This window comes from Zootoca vivipara, chromosome 2, assembly GCF_965207765.1.
Source record: "Zootoca vivipara chromosome 2, rZooViv2.hap1.1, whole genome shotgun sequence".
Classification (NCBI taxonomy): Eukaryota; Metazoa; Chordata; class Lepidosauria; order Squamata; family Lacertidae; genus Zootoca; species Zootoca vivipara.
Genome location: NC_142584.1, coordinates 80,031,759 through 80,048,702, shown reverse-complemented (window position 1 = coordinate 80,048,702; position 16,944 = coordinate 80,031,759). Strand labels below are relative to the sequence as shown.

Genomic DNA, 16,944 nt, shown 5'->3' with positions numbered 1-16,944 from the left:
GGTGGTGCTGTGGGTTAAACCACAGAGCCTAGGGCTTGCTGATCAGAAGGTCGGCAGTTCGAATCCCTGCGACGGGGTGAGCTCCCGTTGCTCGGTCCCAGCTCCTGCCAGCCTAGCAGTTCGAAAGCACGTCAAAGTGAAAGTAGATAAATAGGTACCGCTCCAGTGGGAAGGTAAACGGTGTTTCCATGTGCTGTTCTGGTTCGCCAGAAGTGGCTTTGTCATGCTGGCCACATGACCTGGAAGCTGTACGCCGGCTCCCTCGGCCAATAATGCGAGATGAGCGCTGCAACCCCAGAGTCGGTCATGACTGGACCTCATGGTCAGGGGTCCATTTACATTTACATTTACCATTTTATGGGTTATTTGCTCTTAAGATGGTGAACTTGCACCCTAATTTTGAATAAAAGATCACAGTTTGTTGTTTGGACTGAAGAGCAACAATTGAAATGTCTTGAAGGAAGAGGAGGTAATTGGTGCTTCCTGATCACCTGATACCCTGATTACAGGGGTTCCACGCAGAGGTTACCTCTTGCTTGCTAGGATGGAATGCATTTCCTCCAATGGACCAATTGCTTCTTTATTAGCCTTGTTATCAGGAATTTCCATCTTTTCTTAACAGAACAACCTAACTGCATTCCAACATTATATACCCTGTACTGTTTTACAGACCTGGTTTGGTGATTAATTTTGTAACAAAACACAACTACAGAATGAGTCTATTCTGTGTGACAATGAGACTTGGGAGGGCTCTTTTTGCCTTTAAGTAAACCTTTCTTGTTTGCAGGCACAAGTCACTTTTTACTGCCTGATGAGCAAGGATGGGCAACTAGTGATGTAAAATCTATTAGTTGTACCTTATGTTGCCACTCACCTCCAGTTTTTGTCTTCTGCTCCAAGCCTGCAAAGGAGAACTTGAATTACTGGTTTTTGTTTCTTTGTTGTTGTTATAAATATAATTATTAGGGAAAAGTGAAATGCTATATTCTCATGTAACACTGTAAAAATTAATCAGCCAGTTTAAAAGAAGCTTATATTGAATTATTTTGGCCTTGGCAAGATATCATGCAACATGTTTAAATATATATATACTTTAATAATTACGGTTGTGGAATGGATGGAAATATTTCCCAGAGATACAGTCAGATGGGCTATAACCAAACAACTCTAGAGGCTTGTATTGATAGCAGCATCAGCACATTGATGTGCATTGTCCTCCTCAGGAGTGCTGCTCAATATCTAAGGAATTCAAAATGCTCAACATAGGCACAACATGTTTCTTACCACAAAAATGAGAGAATTATTAATTGATTGCATCTTTACAATGCAGACATTCATATAAAGTGAAAAAAGTGGAATCTTGATTGCTTTCATTTACTTTGAAAGAACGGTCACCATTATGATCTAGCATCCGGGTTTACCCTTCGCATTGCTGCAAAATGAAGCATGTCACCTTAGCATATAATAAAAACTGGGAGGCCAAAGTGTTACACTCTGTAGTAATGCAAACTGCACTTGCATATTTTCATTACTTGGTTCAAAGATGAGTACTGCTATATTGCTGCAGAGTATGATTCCCTCCCTTTTCTCTCTTGGTTACCATGGGTAACACACATTAGAATGGATTATAGCTGTAGCACCTGAACACACCTCATTGTTCTGGGCGTAATCCAGAGAAAATGAGGAGTGGCAAAATGCTGTGTAAAGGCAATTATTTACGATGTGCATCAATGGGAGGTGCTATCCCCTTAGTCACAAGACTTAGTGCCATCACGGTATTAGAACCAGCATTTGTAGCTTGATAACTGAACAAACACAGTGGAGGATGGAATGGTCCCTTGAAAAAACAAGCTTGGCCCATTTTTCTAATCGCAGCTGCTTCTCTTCTGCTCACAGCAATGGTGCTAGACAGAGGAATGTTACTTTATATATTTGAAACATGTATATTGCACTTTGTTAACGTTGAAGGTGATGTGGATGGGTAGGCAACCTAAGGCCCGGGGGCCAGATCCGGCCCAGTCGCCTTCTCTCTCTCTTTTTTTAAAAAAAAATAATTTTTATTAAATTTTATAAAAAGAAAGAAATGACATCCATATAATTATACATTGTTATAACATCCGTTTTCAGAAATAAAAAAAAATTAAAAAGGAAAAGAAGAATAAAAAAAGAAAAAATCATTTTAGTAGGGGACTTCCCCGGGTCCCCCTTCTAACAGTTCATTGCATATTGTTCTTGGCATATTCTATATCTTATTATCCAAATCTAATTACAATATCCTTTTCTCAATTTTGCAACTCATTATTATATCTAACCTATTTTCAATTATATCTCACTTAATTTCTTTATCTGCAACTTCACAATTGCTTTTAATTCTCCTCATACATCAATTCTACAATATTTTTTATAATAAATTCTAAATTTCTTCCATTCCTCTTCCACCTTCTCATCTCCCCGGTAGTGTAGTCTTCCGGTCAGGTCAGCAAGTTCCATATATTCCAACATCTTTATTTGCCATTCTTCCACTGTAGTCTTCCAATACTTTGCTGGCCCAGTCGCCTTCTCAATCCAGCATGCAGACGCTCCGGGAATCAGCGTGTTATACATGAGTAGAATGCGTCCTTTTATTTAAAATGCATCTCTGGGTTATTTGTGAGGAATAGGAATTCGTTCTCACCTCCCCCCCCCCAATATAATCCGGCCCCCCACAAGGTCTGAGGGACAGTGGACTGGCCCCCTGCTGAAAATGTTTGCTGACCCCTGATATAAAAACACATGAAAAGATAGCTGTGGGTACAAGGAAACTTAAGAGAGAAGAAGAAGAAGAAGAAGAAGAAGAAGAAGAAGAAGAAGAAGAAGAAGAAGAAGAAGAAGAGGAGGAGGAGGAGGAAGAAGAAGAAGAAGAAGAGGAGGAGGAGGGGGAGGAGGAGGGGGAGGAGGAGGGGGAGGAGGGGGAGGGGGAGGAGGAGGGGGACATCTTTATTTGGAGGTGGGGTGGGGAGAGTAACCAACATCTGCTTGGCATGCAGAAATTCCTAGGTTTAATCCCAAACATCTCCAAGTAAGGCTGAGAAGGACTCCTTGAATCTCTTGAAAGCTGCTGCCAGTCAGTGTTGGCAATCCTGAACTAGATTTATCAATGGTAGGATTAGGTGTAAGACAGTTTCCTTTGTTCCTCTGCCTAATCCGGAAGCGAAGAAAATTTGCAGTTATTTGGTGTGGAACAAGTATCCTAAGAGTTGTGAATGTTGACCTCTATGCTAGAACATATCTCATCTTGGCTGTGAGACCTGGAATACCTGCTCTCGAGCTTGTATGGAGGGAGGAGGCTGATTGACTCCAGCTACAAAAGCTGAGGCTGCTGAAGAGGTCAGAGACCATCTTGGCTGTCTCTTAGCACAGTCCCAGGTCATTGAGTCTGAGCTTCCACAGCTGTGGAACCACAACTGGCAGGATTGGCAGCAACAGCAGCATGTATGTTCTATGCTTATGATAATATTTTATTGTCTTGCTAGCTATGCTGTATTTGACTTCCTCTAGTAATGTTTTCTTTTGAAATGTTAAGATTTTTTTGTTTGTTAATTCTGCGGCTTTAAACGTGCATTCTGTATGTGACCTCCTTTGTAATGTTTTCTTTTGAGATCTGTAAGACAATATTTTAGTTTCCTGTTAATTATGCTGCTTTGAATGTACACATTATATTTGACTTTCTTCTGTAATGTTTTCTTCTGGATTGTTTTATTTGATGTTTTAATGTTTGAGGATTTGTTCCTTAAAAATAAAAAAGTGGTATAGAAATGAAATGAGCAACAATAATAACAATCCAAGTCAATATTCTTCATGAAATATATTGGATTCCCATGTGGACTTCCTAGGTACAAAACATTCAGAAAATGCTGGATTATGTTACATGCTTTAAGGGAAAACTCCTTAAAGATGTTACTCTGGAACAGATATTACAAAGAATACCATAGAATAGTTATTTTCATTGTAAAGCCTTTATTTCCAATCTCATGCATGGTGGAACAGTCTCATTTACAGCTGGAACAAAAATAAAAATAAGAATCCAATTTTATCATGTAGACACCACTAATGCTCAAAAACAAACAAGCTCAATTTTAAACAGCTTTAAAGTGAAACCTACAGTAAATTCCATTTTATAATACTGTGTATATTTGCATAAAGTTGGGAAGCATTTCAATTCTTTGTGACTATTTTAATCTGTGACACAAGGTGCTCTGTGTAGCTGCTGGCCTCCAATGGGATTGCGTGTTCTCATCCACAGCAGCAGATGCATCTAGCAATTCAGTGGAATCCAGGACGATGTAATGCAATTGCATGTCCATTTCTTCCTCTTTCTCCTTCCTTCTCCCTCCTTCCTCCTCCTCCACCACCACAGAATCCCACCCTTCTCCTCATTGGCAGTAATCTCAAGGAACCACAGGGATTCTAAGTTATGATTAGCTGCATTGTACCTAGCACAACCATGGAAAAAACTGGGATTAAAATGCCCCCCCCCCACTGAAAGCCCTGCTTTCCTTTCTTTCCCACGTTGAGCATGGCCTGGAGGCACAGGATACAGCCAGCTACTGAAGCTATGCGGGTTTGCACCTGTTCAGTGCCTGGATTGGGGCACCACCTGGAAACTCATTGTATGCCGACTTCAGTGCCACACTGAAAGAAAGGCAGGAAACACAGGAACTTCGAGAAAATAAATGGCAGGGCTTGGTCCATGCGCACAGGATGCAGCCACATGCTGAAGATAAGCAAGTCTGGGTTCAGCCAGTGCCTGGCTGGAAGACTATCTGGAAGCACCTTGTACCCCACATTGAGTTCCATGATGGAAGGAAGGTGGGATCTAAATGTGCTAAATTAACCTGCTGCACCACAGTGAAAGTGTAGGTGACTTGGAGAAAAGGTGTTTACAAATAGTTTGCACAAGACTCCACATACAGGCAGGCCGCACTCTGCCCTCCCACCCTTCAATTGCTGCATGCAGCTTCAAATAATCAAGTTACCTTAGAAATGTCGCCTAACATGCTTTTGTCATTGAGTCCATTGTATATTGCTTTCAAAAAGAGCATGGAAAAATATTGTTCGGTTTTGTTTGTGGTGCACACTTTGGTTCAATCCCTTGTCTCGCTCTCTCTCTTTCTCCTTGAACGTTATGGCTCCGTCCGTCTCCCACACTGGAAAAGATGCTTTGTGCTCTTCGCATCATCATCATGCCTTTCTCTGGACCATTTGTGTTCCAGCTGTGCTCTCTTTGTGAGAAAGTGGCCCAAAACCTTAGTGAATCATAACTTTATGTAATGCATGCGTCACTTTCCTAGGGCATTCAGCATATAACTTCCACCAAAAAGAAGTACCTAAAATGAGCTGCTGTTTTATGTCCCCTTTAAAGCCACCGCAATAGAAAGTGGAAGCTACAAGCAGCTTGGCCATTAAAGAGGCCTTTAGAAAAGTAGCAGAGGCCAGATGATTAGGACAAAAGTTTAAAGGCACCCTTTCCCCTCCTTGGCTTTTTCATTTTCAAATATGCACCTGTAGTTGCTTCTTTCAGCAGAGCAATCCGACTGGTATTCGTATTTGATTTCCTGTTTAGGTGATGGGAAAAAGAAAACCCTGCTAAGGAGATCTAATATTCCCTATTTTTATCGAATCTTAAAATATGAAAGGGGCCAGCTGCTTCTGAAAGGCAGTGTACACAGGTAAAGGTAGATGAACAAGGCTTGTATGTAAGAAATATTTTAATTTCAGGTAGTTACCAATCCTATTATCTTCAGGTCAATGTTGGGAAGGAAATTCAAAAGGAAATGGCCTTTTGAAAATTCTCAACCTTGGGTAGTATATTGGAAAGTTGAGTGAAATGATTTTACCATTTTTTCCCCCTGGGGGGAGGAGAATTTCCTCAGCAGTTTACTGGGAGTGGGGCTCACTATAAGCTAGGAGTGTGTAACTTGTCACCCTTCTCATGTTGATAAAAAACCCTTTACATCCTTTATGCTGGCTGGGAGAGATGGGAGTTGGAGTCTAACAGCACCTGAAGGGTCACAGTTTCTTCACCCATGCTTTAATTACTGGTAGTAGTATAGCATCTTTCACTCCCCACCCCAAGAGTTCTCTGCTTTTTTGCTACTGCTCCAAATGGTGGCAACAGCAAATGCCCTGACAGCCAGGCCACCATTTTGCATTGTTCTAAATGCCTTCAGGGACACGGGTGGCACTGTGGGTTAAACTACAGAGCCTAGGGCTGGCCGATCAGAAGGTTAGCGGTTTGAATCCCCGCGACGGGGTGAGCTCCCGTTGCTCGGTCGCAGCTCTTGCCAAGCTAGCAGTTCAAAAGCACCTCAAAGTGCAAGTAGATAAATAGGTACTGCTCCAGCGGGAAGGTAAACGGCGTTTCCGTGTGCTGCTCTGGTTCACCAGAAGCAGCTTAGTCATGCTGGCCACATGAACTGGAAGCAAGATGAGTGCCGCAACCCCAGAGTCATCTGCGACTGGACCAAATGGTCAGGGGTCCCTTTACCTTTAAATGCCTTCAACTTTGCCTCATTCTGGGGCACTTTGGGGGTGGCGAATGGCCGCCCCCACAAAATAAATGGTCAATATTTGGAGAAAATTTGGCAACAGGGTCTTCCTTTTCTAGGAGAGTGAGAAAGAAAAAGAAAACCAAAGGATTATCTCTGAAAAACAATTACAGTATTCTGAGAACTTATAGCATTAAAACCTCTACATCTTTTAATCAACACAATAATGCAGGCAGAAGCTGAGAAATGGATCTGAGAGTTAACCTTTCTTAATATAAAAAGGAACATTTAAAATAAAGCTTATATTTCTATTTCTCCTAGTGCTACTGCTATTAACAATAATATGGAATATATCAAAACCAAAATTAAACATTTTAAAGTCCTGTTCATTTAAAAGTGACTGGATCATGACCATATATTATTAATAATGATGACATTAAAGGTTATGTACGGAAAATGGGAGGCATGTCTATACCCCTGCTTCTTTACCATGTATACAGGATTTCCCACTTGTCGGAGTACAGGGGGAATATTTGATTGCTTGACATCTTCAGGGTTTTAGCCAGAATGGCTATCTGGAGATCAAGTGGTTCACTTTCATATTATGGTTAGAATTCTCAGGCATAGTAAGGAAACATGAAAAGGATGAATCAATTTACTCCATGGGATACATTTACTACCCTCCACACTTTTAGTGCTTGGGCCATAATGGTGGCTAGTGCTCATTGGGGTTGGTGGGCCAGAAGGCAGGGAGCCCGATAATAGGTGGAGTCAGAGCCAATGGCAGGCAGGGCCACCTAGTTCCAGAAGAAGCTGAAATCTAAGGCTGCCCCCTCAACTACCGTAGCAGCAAGGAAGAAGGCAGACAGATGAGGGCTGGCTGAGGGGGCAGTGCCCTATTTGCCCTAACACACCAGCCTCCATTGGCTTTGGTTGCTTACTTGCACCTGGAGAGCAACCCCTTGAAACACAGACACAGTTTCTTCATTCCATTAAAGAACTGGCTGACTGCAGCTAAACATTGCCTCGAGAGTTCCTTAAGTGAATATGGCAGAAGATCAAAATCACTGACTATCTAGACACAAAGCTCACCTCACTGCTACCCTGCAGCACTAACAACTGCCAAGATGGCAGCAACATTAGTACAAATCTATTGGGCCTAGCATCTAGACCCTGAGCGAAAGGGTGGTCTGGCTGCTGCTGCTTGATACTGATAAACCAGCATTTCCAAGGTGCTGTATAGTTGGAAGCTGTGATTTATATTCCCACTGTGGGACACAAATTAGAATGCATACAGCTGCACATGATGTACATATTCTCCCTTTTTAGCATCATCTATGAAAGGGATCATCTATGGAAGGACAGATCCTGAAGCTGAGGCTCCAATACTTTGGCCACCTCGTGAGAAGAGAAGACTCCCTGGAAAAGAACCGGATGTTGGGAAAGATTGAGGGCACTAGGAGAAGGGGACGACAGAGGACGAGATGGTTGGACAGTGTTCTCGAAGCTATGAACATGAGTTTGACCAAACTGTGGGAGGCAGTGGAAGACAGGAGTGCCTGGCGTGCTCTGGACCATGGGGTCACGAAGAGTCGGACACGACTAAATGACTAAACAACAACAACAACAACAACAACAACAATGAAAGGGATTGCCAACCTTTTTGGACCAGTGGGCACATTTTGAATTGAAGTGTATCACTAAGGGTTTGTTTTATACATTACTTTTATATGTAGCAGCACCTAAGCTATGGAACTACCACAAGCACCATCCCTGGGAAATCTGGCAAGCCTTTATTTAGGAGAACCTTTTATAATTTGTTTTAATCTGGATGGGCTGGCATGATTTTAAAGACTCTTTAACTGAGCTGTTTTCTTTAATTGTGTTGTGATTTTAGTGTTGCTTTATTGTTTTTTTTAATTATGTGATGCTTCATCATTTTAAATATTTGCAAGCCACCCATACAAATATGTAAAATAAAGGAACACATTTATGGAAAATTCAGAGTGCGTAGAAACTCTTCCCTTGATTTTCTCATGCTCCTACAGAATATCTGAATTAATTCCTTTTGATAATATTAGCACAATGCTTGCAATGAAAGTGGCCAGACAATGCCCACAAAAACTATTGAGCCAGATTCTTGTGTTTCACATGAGCAGATAGAAAAGGTTTGTATGACAACGATAATATTGATCAGTAACATACTCTGGAAACAATACCATGGCCATAAACAAATTCAGCTGGCTTGGATGCGGCAAATGTTACAGCACTGAAAAGATTAAATCACTATATGATCTGATCGATTGAAATCAACATTACTTTGTCCAGAATTAATATAGAAGCTCTATTCACAGCAAGATGGTTCAGCCACAGTGCATGTATACAAAATAATTACAGATGTTTAGTGTGTGTGTGTGTGTGTGTGTGTGTATGATAAAACAATTAAAAAGTCAGTTTCTTTACTTCTAGACTAGATGCATAAAGAATTGGGATGTAGACTGATCTTCTCCAATCCTCTGGCCATTGCTGAGTTTTCCAAACTTGCTGGCATATTGGGTGTAGCACCTTAACAGCATCATCTTTTAAAATTTTAAATAGTTCAGCTGGAATATCATCACATCCACTGGCCTTGTTATTAGCAGTGCTTTCTAAGGCCCATTTGACTTCACTCTCCAAGATGTCTGGCTCAAGGTCAGCAACCACACTACCTGGGGTGTACGAGACCTCCATATCTTCCTGGTATAATTTTCTGTATATAATTTTCTGTATAACTTCCTGGTATAATTTTCTGTATTTTCTCTTTTCTGTATCAAAACCTAAAAATATTATCTATGCTCTGGCAGTTTTGCATCTATACTACTGGATTGTCCTCATCGTTGGCTGTCTCTCCCCGCTACTGTCACTTTCCTCTCCAATATGTTCAAAAAGTCTTTCGAATCAAATCTTTCTCTTATTTCACCGTGATTGTATTAATGTTCTTAAATCTCTGTATTGGCTTTCTCATATATATATTCCCATTTTTAAAACCAGCCACTGACTGCACTTCCCCTAACATCCTTTCTTGCTTCTACTAGTTTATTAAAACTCCTCCCCTGTCTGCCTTCTTTTACTCCAGTCTCATGCTATACTCAGAAATAACTTTGCCATCTTTTATAAATTATCCCTCTTCAAGTAGCTCCACAATTCACATTAGCATAGCTTTTCTGGTATCATCCATAGCCTTTCCTTACCTTTCCCCCCATAGCCATTAGCTGCATCTGTCATCTTTATTCATTATTCCATCCTGAGCCCACTGTTAATTCTATATCCTTCTCTTAAATGATTTGTGTGAATACAAAATATTTGCTTTGAGGTGAATATTTATGTGGTATAAGTGTACACAAGGACACACATTAAAAGAAAAGATTAAATCACTATATGATCTGATCGATTGAAATCAACATTACTTTGTCCAGAATTAATATAGAAGCTCTATTCACAGCAAGATGGTTCAGCCACAGTGCATGTATACAAAATAATTACAGATGTTTAGTGTGTGTGTGTGTGTATGATAAAACAATTAAAAAGTCAGTTTCTTTACTTCTAGACTAGATGCATAAAGAGGGATACAGTGGCTGTACCTCTTATTGGAGGAGACTAGTTTAGTAGATTACATCCCTCATGTTGTGCATTTACGTGCATTTAAAGATACGTAGCTAGAACGCTATTGACTGGAAAGGCATTAATGAAGTATAGACATGTGGTGGTAGACTCACCAACTTAGTATGCCACTGCTTATGTCAAAACCACGCCTCTTAAGAAAGATGAAAAAATAGCACTAAGGTGATCTACAGCTGCAGAGATTGCATGGCTGTTTCATTCTTTACCCCCCCCCCCCCCGGCCAAAAAAAAAAAAACAGTTGATTTTTTTCTTGTGGACCAGAACAGTGGAGGCAACCATGAGGAAACCATAGAAGGAAAATGATATGATGGTGACATCATGTAGATGTCACATAAAATTATATGTATGATAGTGCATGGGTATTGCTATTACGTCTATAGGCAGGTATCGGATCAAAAGTTTAAAAACACAGGAGACTTTCTGGAGCAAGTGTCTGAAATAAATTACGGTGCCCCCAATATGTTCTGTATAGCTCTGTACTATTAAGGCAAATCAGCTGTTTCTGTTAAAATAATAATAATCAGTGTTTTTTCTTTCTTATTCTAGAAAAAAAGATCACAATAAATTGTTACAGTAAGTGCCACACTTTTAACATTTGGGAGGGGAAAAGGTGTGGGTACTGCATACCTTGAATACCCCTGGGGGAAAAAGCACTGATGATGATACCTTTATTACAGGGATGCCTAGGAGCCTGTGTTTAATTATATTAGCACATTTATATGAAATGTGCATCCCTTATTAAAATAGTCATTCGTATAAATAAAAACGTAGCAGGAGGCTACGTTCTGAGTGTATGCTTGCAAACACGTGCACCCACCTATTTCTGCCAAGGTGAGCTGGCCTTGCGCCACTATTTTTAATCCGTCCTCGTTTGGCCACTATTTTTAATCCATCCTCGGTTGGCCACCTTTCGCCTTGAATGCGTGCGAGTAATTGGGCTGCGCGAACCTGAGTACAGTATCTCTGGAGTGGGTAGGGCGCCTCCCGCTAAGCCTCGGGCAGCGGTGTCAGTCCCCCCCCCCTTCCCCTCCCATCTCCGGGCTTGCAGAGCGCAAAGGGGGCGAAAGAAGCAAGCAAGCCTTTTTTGAGAGTTGCTTCTGCTGCTTTTCCTTCTGCTGCTGCTGGAGGTCCGGTTTGCAGTCGGCCCCTTCCGAGGAAGCTCGCTGCTGCCCCCGGCGGAGAGCGCGAGGCGCGCAGCTCCTTGGGAATGCTGGGAATGTTGAGTCAGGGACTGGCGAGGCAGGGAGTCGGGCTGGCGGCTGGCTGAAGGGAGCCTGGGCGCGAGGGGCAGGAGGAAAGCGGCGGCGGCGGCGGCGGCTGGGGGAACTACGGGAGCCTCTCCCGACTGCAGCAGGTCCCTCCTCCTCCTCCTCCTCTCGCCTCGTACCTGTTCCCCCGGCTCCTCTCGCCGCCGCCTCTCTCTTCGCTGCAAAGGGCTGTCGGCGAGGCAGGATGCTGTGAGGTCCATGTGAGGAGGACGCGCGCGAGAGAGAGACGGATGCAATGGTTGGAAAGGTGAGGCGCTTAAGCGGGGATATGGCCGTTGTGGATTTGGGTGCATCCATTTGGACGCGCACAATTTGTGCCTTGGGCGTTTAAAAGCATCGAAGGGTCGGCAAGGGCGCGGGGGGGGGGGCGGGCGCGAAATGAGAGAGTCCAAGGTGGAGGGGAGGCTTTCCTTGGAAAGAGAGAGAGCCTTGCTCTGTGGTAAACGCCTGGTGATACATTTGCCCGAGCTGGCATCTCGCTCCCGCGGAAGCACCGACGCTTGCAATTTCTCCTAGAAAACAGCCATGCAGTTGCCAGGGCGGGTTTGTGTGTGAGAGAGCGAGATCCATGGAGAATTACTATCCTGTCCAACGCCTTCTTTGCACGGGCTTGGTAAGACTCGGAAACGGCGGGCTTTGTAATAATAGTTGACATACGTGTGTCGGGTTTTTATAAAACGAATGTTAAGGGAAAGAGTCTTCCTTCTTCCCCAGCAAGCCCCCTCGCCCCGCCTCGCGCTTGCAAGGAGGAGGATTCCCAGGAAGAAAGGAGGATATTATATTAGCAGTTATATAATGAACCGAGGCAATACGGACCTTTGCACATTTTAGTATGCTTTGGGGTTGAAAGATTATTTTGGACGGCTGCAAGATCAGGATACCTCATATGTAACCTGCACAGATTTGAATGGCACACATGTCTTGCCTTAGTGTGCGTGTGTGTATCCATATCTGTAGCGCAAATACTGTATCTGTAGTAATATAATGTGGTGGGGGAGCCCTCCTCCCCGTTTTATTAGTGTGTGATTGATTTCTAGGCGGCTACCTGCTAAGCCTAGGATGGATGGAGGGGGATCTACTCCCTTAGCTGCGAATTTCCGTTTTGATAGACAAGCCGCAGGGCCACTTGCATTGACAGGAACGGGCTCCTGGCTGTGAGCTCAGCCAATCGGTGAGGCTGGAGGGGGAGGGCAAGTCCTCTTGTCAGGGTTAGTTTCCTGGTTGGCTTTTTAAATCAGTGGTCTCACTTAATCGTTTGTTTGGTGGCTTCCCCTCCCTCCCCTTTTCTCCACCGCAGTGAAAGAAAGGGGGAGGATTCCCCCTGCCTCTCCCCACTCGGTCAGCACTGACTCCCCTGCCCTTTATGATTCAGAGGGTGATGGAGAGGCACCTTCCGTGAAAGATCATTTGTGGCGGTGCCCTTCCTCTTTTGGAGGGATGGAAAGGGTGATGGAGAGACTTACAATGCATTCCAAAAAATAAGCAAGTGTGGCAAAGGTTTAACAGCCACTGGTTTGCTCTTCTTTATCTTCCTAGGGAGCAGATTGGCTCTCCCTTCACACCCCCAGGTTCTCTACGTCCTTAGTTCTCAACTTTTTGAGACCCAGAACCCACCTTTAACTGAATCATTCATTTAGGGACCCATTTCTTCCTTTTCTTTTACCACATATTTGTTTGATGGTAGTGCCTCTGTTGGTGACACACCTTAAATCAGCCTGCAACCCAGTAATGGGCCCTTACTGACAACAGGTCAAGATCAGTAGATGCACAGTGCCAGAAACTGACCTGGATACATTTAGACATTGTCATCTTTCCACTCCTGAAAATGTTCAGATGGATTTTATGCTTGCAGGCAGAGCGCGCACATATACACACTTTTTGTACAGCTTATGCTTTATAAATGAATGTGGTGGTGATTGTTTTGGAACTATGCTGTAATCTGACAAATGCACCATGATATTCCCTACACACACCACATCCAAATTCTACCACAAAGGGCTCTTGCACGCATTGCCCAGGAGTTAATAGTCTAAAAGGTAGGGTCCATTTTTTAGCAAGTTGTTGCAGCTGCCTAAAAAATCCTGCAATTTCTTGTTGATTGGAAAACCCAATATATGCACAAACATCTCAAACGGAACATGATTAATAGTTTTTGTTTCCCCAGTGTCCTTCTCTTTGTTTCTGTAGTGATATCTCCCTTAACAGAGCAACCGTAGAGTCATATAGTATTTATTTGATTCATCAATGTGCTTATCTTTTCCTCTCCAAAGTATTCTTTTCTGTATCAAAACCTAAAAATATTATCTATGCTCTGGCAGTTTTGCATCTATACTACTGGATTGTCCTCATTGGCTTTCTCATATTGGCTTTCTCATATATATTCCCATTTTTAAAAACGTCCAGCCACTGACTGCACTTCCCCTAACATCCTTTCTTGCTTCTACTAGTTTATTAAAACTCCTCCCCTGTCTGCCTTCTTCTACTCCAGTCTCATGCTATACTCAGAAATAACTTTGCCATCTTTTATAAATTATCCCTCTTCAAGTAGCTCCACAATTCACATTAGCATAGCTTTTCTGGTATCATCCATAGCCTTTCCTTACCTTTTCCCCCCATAGCCATTAGCTGCATCTGTCATCTTTATTCATTATTCCATCCTGAGCCCACTGTTAATTCTATATCCTTCTCTTAAATGATTTGTGTGAATACAAAATATTTGCTTTGAGGTGAATATTTATGTGGTATAAGTGTACACATGGACACACATTAAAAGATACAAAGGAATTAGAAGGAGGCATAATATATTATATTGGAACATGCAGAGGTTGTATATATATTAAAAATCACTGGATCATTAGATTTTTTTGTAAAATAAAATGGAGAGAATGGTTTGTACTCTCTGGATCATTAGATTTAATTGTTTTTAAAATGTGAATGTCTGTAAAACACAAATATTTCAGTGGAAACATAATTGAAAGGGAAAAAACCACTCTTAGGATAATCTGAGAAGCGTATCTTAGTACTTGTGAGTTAACCAATGGGATACCAGCATGCCAGATTTGATTAGCTGTTTTCTCTTTGTGCATATGGTGGAGTTTGATGGATTATGTTAAAAATAAAATAAAAGGTAGGATCCATAGTTTTGTTCAGGGCTTGCAGATTGTGGTTAACGGAATTCAGCCTTCAAGGCTGGGAGATAAAAATGCAGGTATTCGCACAAGGAACAGCAAAGAGTAATAATCTTCTCTCAAAATCTCAAGAAGTGACAATGGCACAATGACTAGATGCTCTATAAGCTGCATAGGAAAAATTACCTTCTGTTGCTGCAAAGATCAGCTGAAACCCAAGTAATTCAAAAAGAAGTGTGTTCTTTCCACATTTTGAAACTGTCAGCTATGTAACAGCTGATGAATCTGTTAGGAATAGCATTACAGTGGTTCTAGGGATGTGTTCACACAAATATGTTTCTATTAACCTTAATGTTGTTTTCTTGTCCTTGTGCAACATGCTGTTTGAGCTTTGGAATGTTTAACCTTTTAGCAGTAGAGACATATCTTCTTGTCTTGATTACTGCAGGATTTGTTTTGTTTATTAATGCATTTTGGATATCTTTTTTGTTTTTAATGTAGTTAAATACACCAAAGTTAACTTTTCTGGGGCTAGCAAAATATAAAAAGTAAACAAAAAACAGGTAGAAATGTTACACCCCACCCACAGAGTATAGGGTTGTAACATTGGCTGATATGTTCCAACTTAGAGAAGATGCAGGGTGATATTCAATGGGAATCCCATTGCGTCTGCCGGCACAGTTTTAGATAATTTAATTTGTGAAAATTAATTGAGCTTAAGCATTTTAAAAAGCATTTCTAAAGGTGGAGGAAAAGTGATGGAGGTGAAAGGATTTGTGAAATTTTTGTTGTGTGATCATTTGCTCACATTAGAGAACATTGAAGTAGGATTACTGTCTCTTCCTCTCTCCGAAGCACTGATTTTAATGATTAAGAACCAAGAAATTAAGTACAAATTGGAACAAGACATGATGTTTGGTGCAACACACAATACTACCAGCAGGGCTTAAGAAGATGAATGCTTGTGAATTCAAAATTGCTGTATCCTCTCAGTAATTTATCTTAGCAGGTACTTTATCGGCATGTGACTTATAATGGTGGTTTTGTGTGGCGGGATGCTATAAATGGAGAGAATTTGTTGTCACAGTGCTGAGTCACTGAAGAAGACAGTATTTTGCTTGACACTGGTGACCAGAGGAGATACCATCCATTAATTTCAGTATTATCAAGCTGTGTTCTTGGTTTGAGTGAGACATAGTTTGCTGCCTGGGGTGGAATAGTAAATGGTGCTTCTATTTCTCAGGTCAGTGTGCATATCACTCCAAGCTAACCAAGTTAATGTTGGTGCAACACAAAATCTCACAAGTGCCTCTCCCTGGAAGTAAACTTACAATTAAAATACATTAAATACCTAACTATTTGTTGCCCTTTCATGACATCTAAAACCAACAGCTTGAGGCAGCTGTCTGACTGTGCTCAAACTGCATGTGACCAGGCTTAATGGTCTTGCAACTAGACCAAAATGTCAATTTCTGAATGCCAAGTTTTGCTAGTTCTCAGGTCTGGGAGGTGGCAGAGTTGCACTTCTCTGGATGGAGCAGGTACACTGCTCAGTTGTGCTACTGGTTTCAGCACAGCAACTGGAGTCTCGTGGCCGCAGTGGCTAGGCGTGCTTTGTTTTCAGCTATGGCTGGTTCAACCAGCTATGGCCTCTTTTGGATAGAAATGACTCAACCACTGTACTTCATGCTTTGGTAACTTCCAGACTGGATTGTTGCAATGCACTCTACATGGGGCTGCCCTTGAAGATTATTTGGAAACTTTGATTGGGAGAAAATGCACTGACCAAATTTAATGACTGGGCTTCCATTTTGATCTCACATAACCTGTTTTAAAATAGGCAGCTTGTTTCCAGGATTAATTCAAAGTGCTCATGTTAAAGTCCTAAACAGCTTAGGTCCCAAATTCTGAAAGACCATTTCCTTCTCTAAAGACCCTCTCAGATGGACTCTCCTGGTAGTTCTGCCACCCTCAGAAGCTCAGGCAGTGGTGGTCTAAGAGAGGACATTTGGTGTGACAGCCGCAAACTTTTGTAACTCCCTCCCCATAGAGGTGTGCCTGTCAACTTACAGTTTTTGGAGATTGCTGAAGATGTACCTCTTTACCCTGACCTTTGACATGTGAGAAATATATTTTCTGGACTGCTCATGGATCTCCATCTCACATTATGTTTGAGATGGGGTCCTAAGAGTTTTACCTTCGGAGTCATCTGAAAAGGTTGAGGTGATGTTGCTAAGAAAAGTGCAATTTACAAAGACCAAGATACGTCTTGGCTCCAGAAACACTGAGCAGTTTCCACATTATGTTTCACAAACAGAGCATAAGTATCAGTGATGGATTTTCAAGTGGATGACACATAG

General features: G+C 42.0%; 1 protein-coding gene across 1 annotated transcript in view; it reads left to right on the top strand.

Annotated features, from left to right (window-relative positions):
- The first annotated feature begins 11,234 nt into the window (after nucleotides 1-11,234).
- ERC2 (ELKS/RAB6-interacting/CAST family member 2) overlaps nucleotides 11,235-16,944 on the top strand; it is a 391,348-nt gene continuing 385,638 nt past the window's right edge. The window contains exon 1 of the mRNA XM_060271028.2: nucleotides 11,235-11,703. The gene's annotated coding sequence lies outside the window, so the exon portion shown is untranslated. The remainder of the gene's footprint in view (nucleotides 11,704-16,944) is intronic.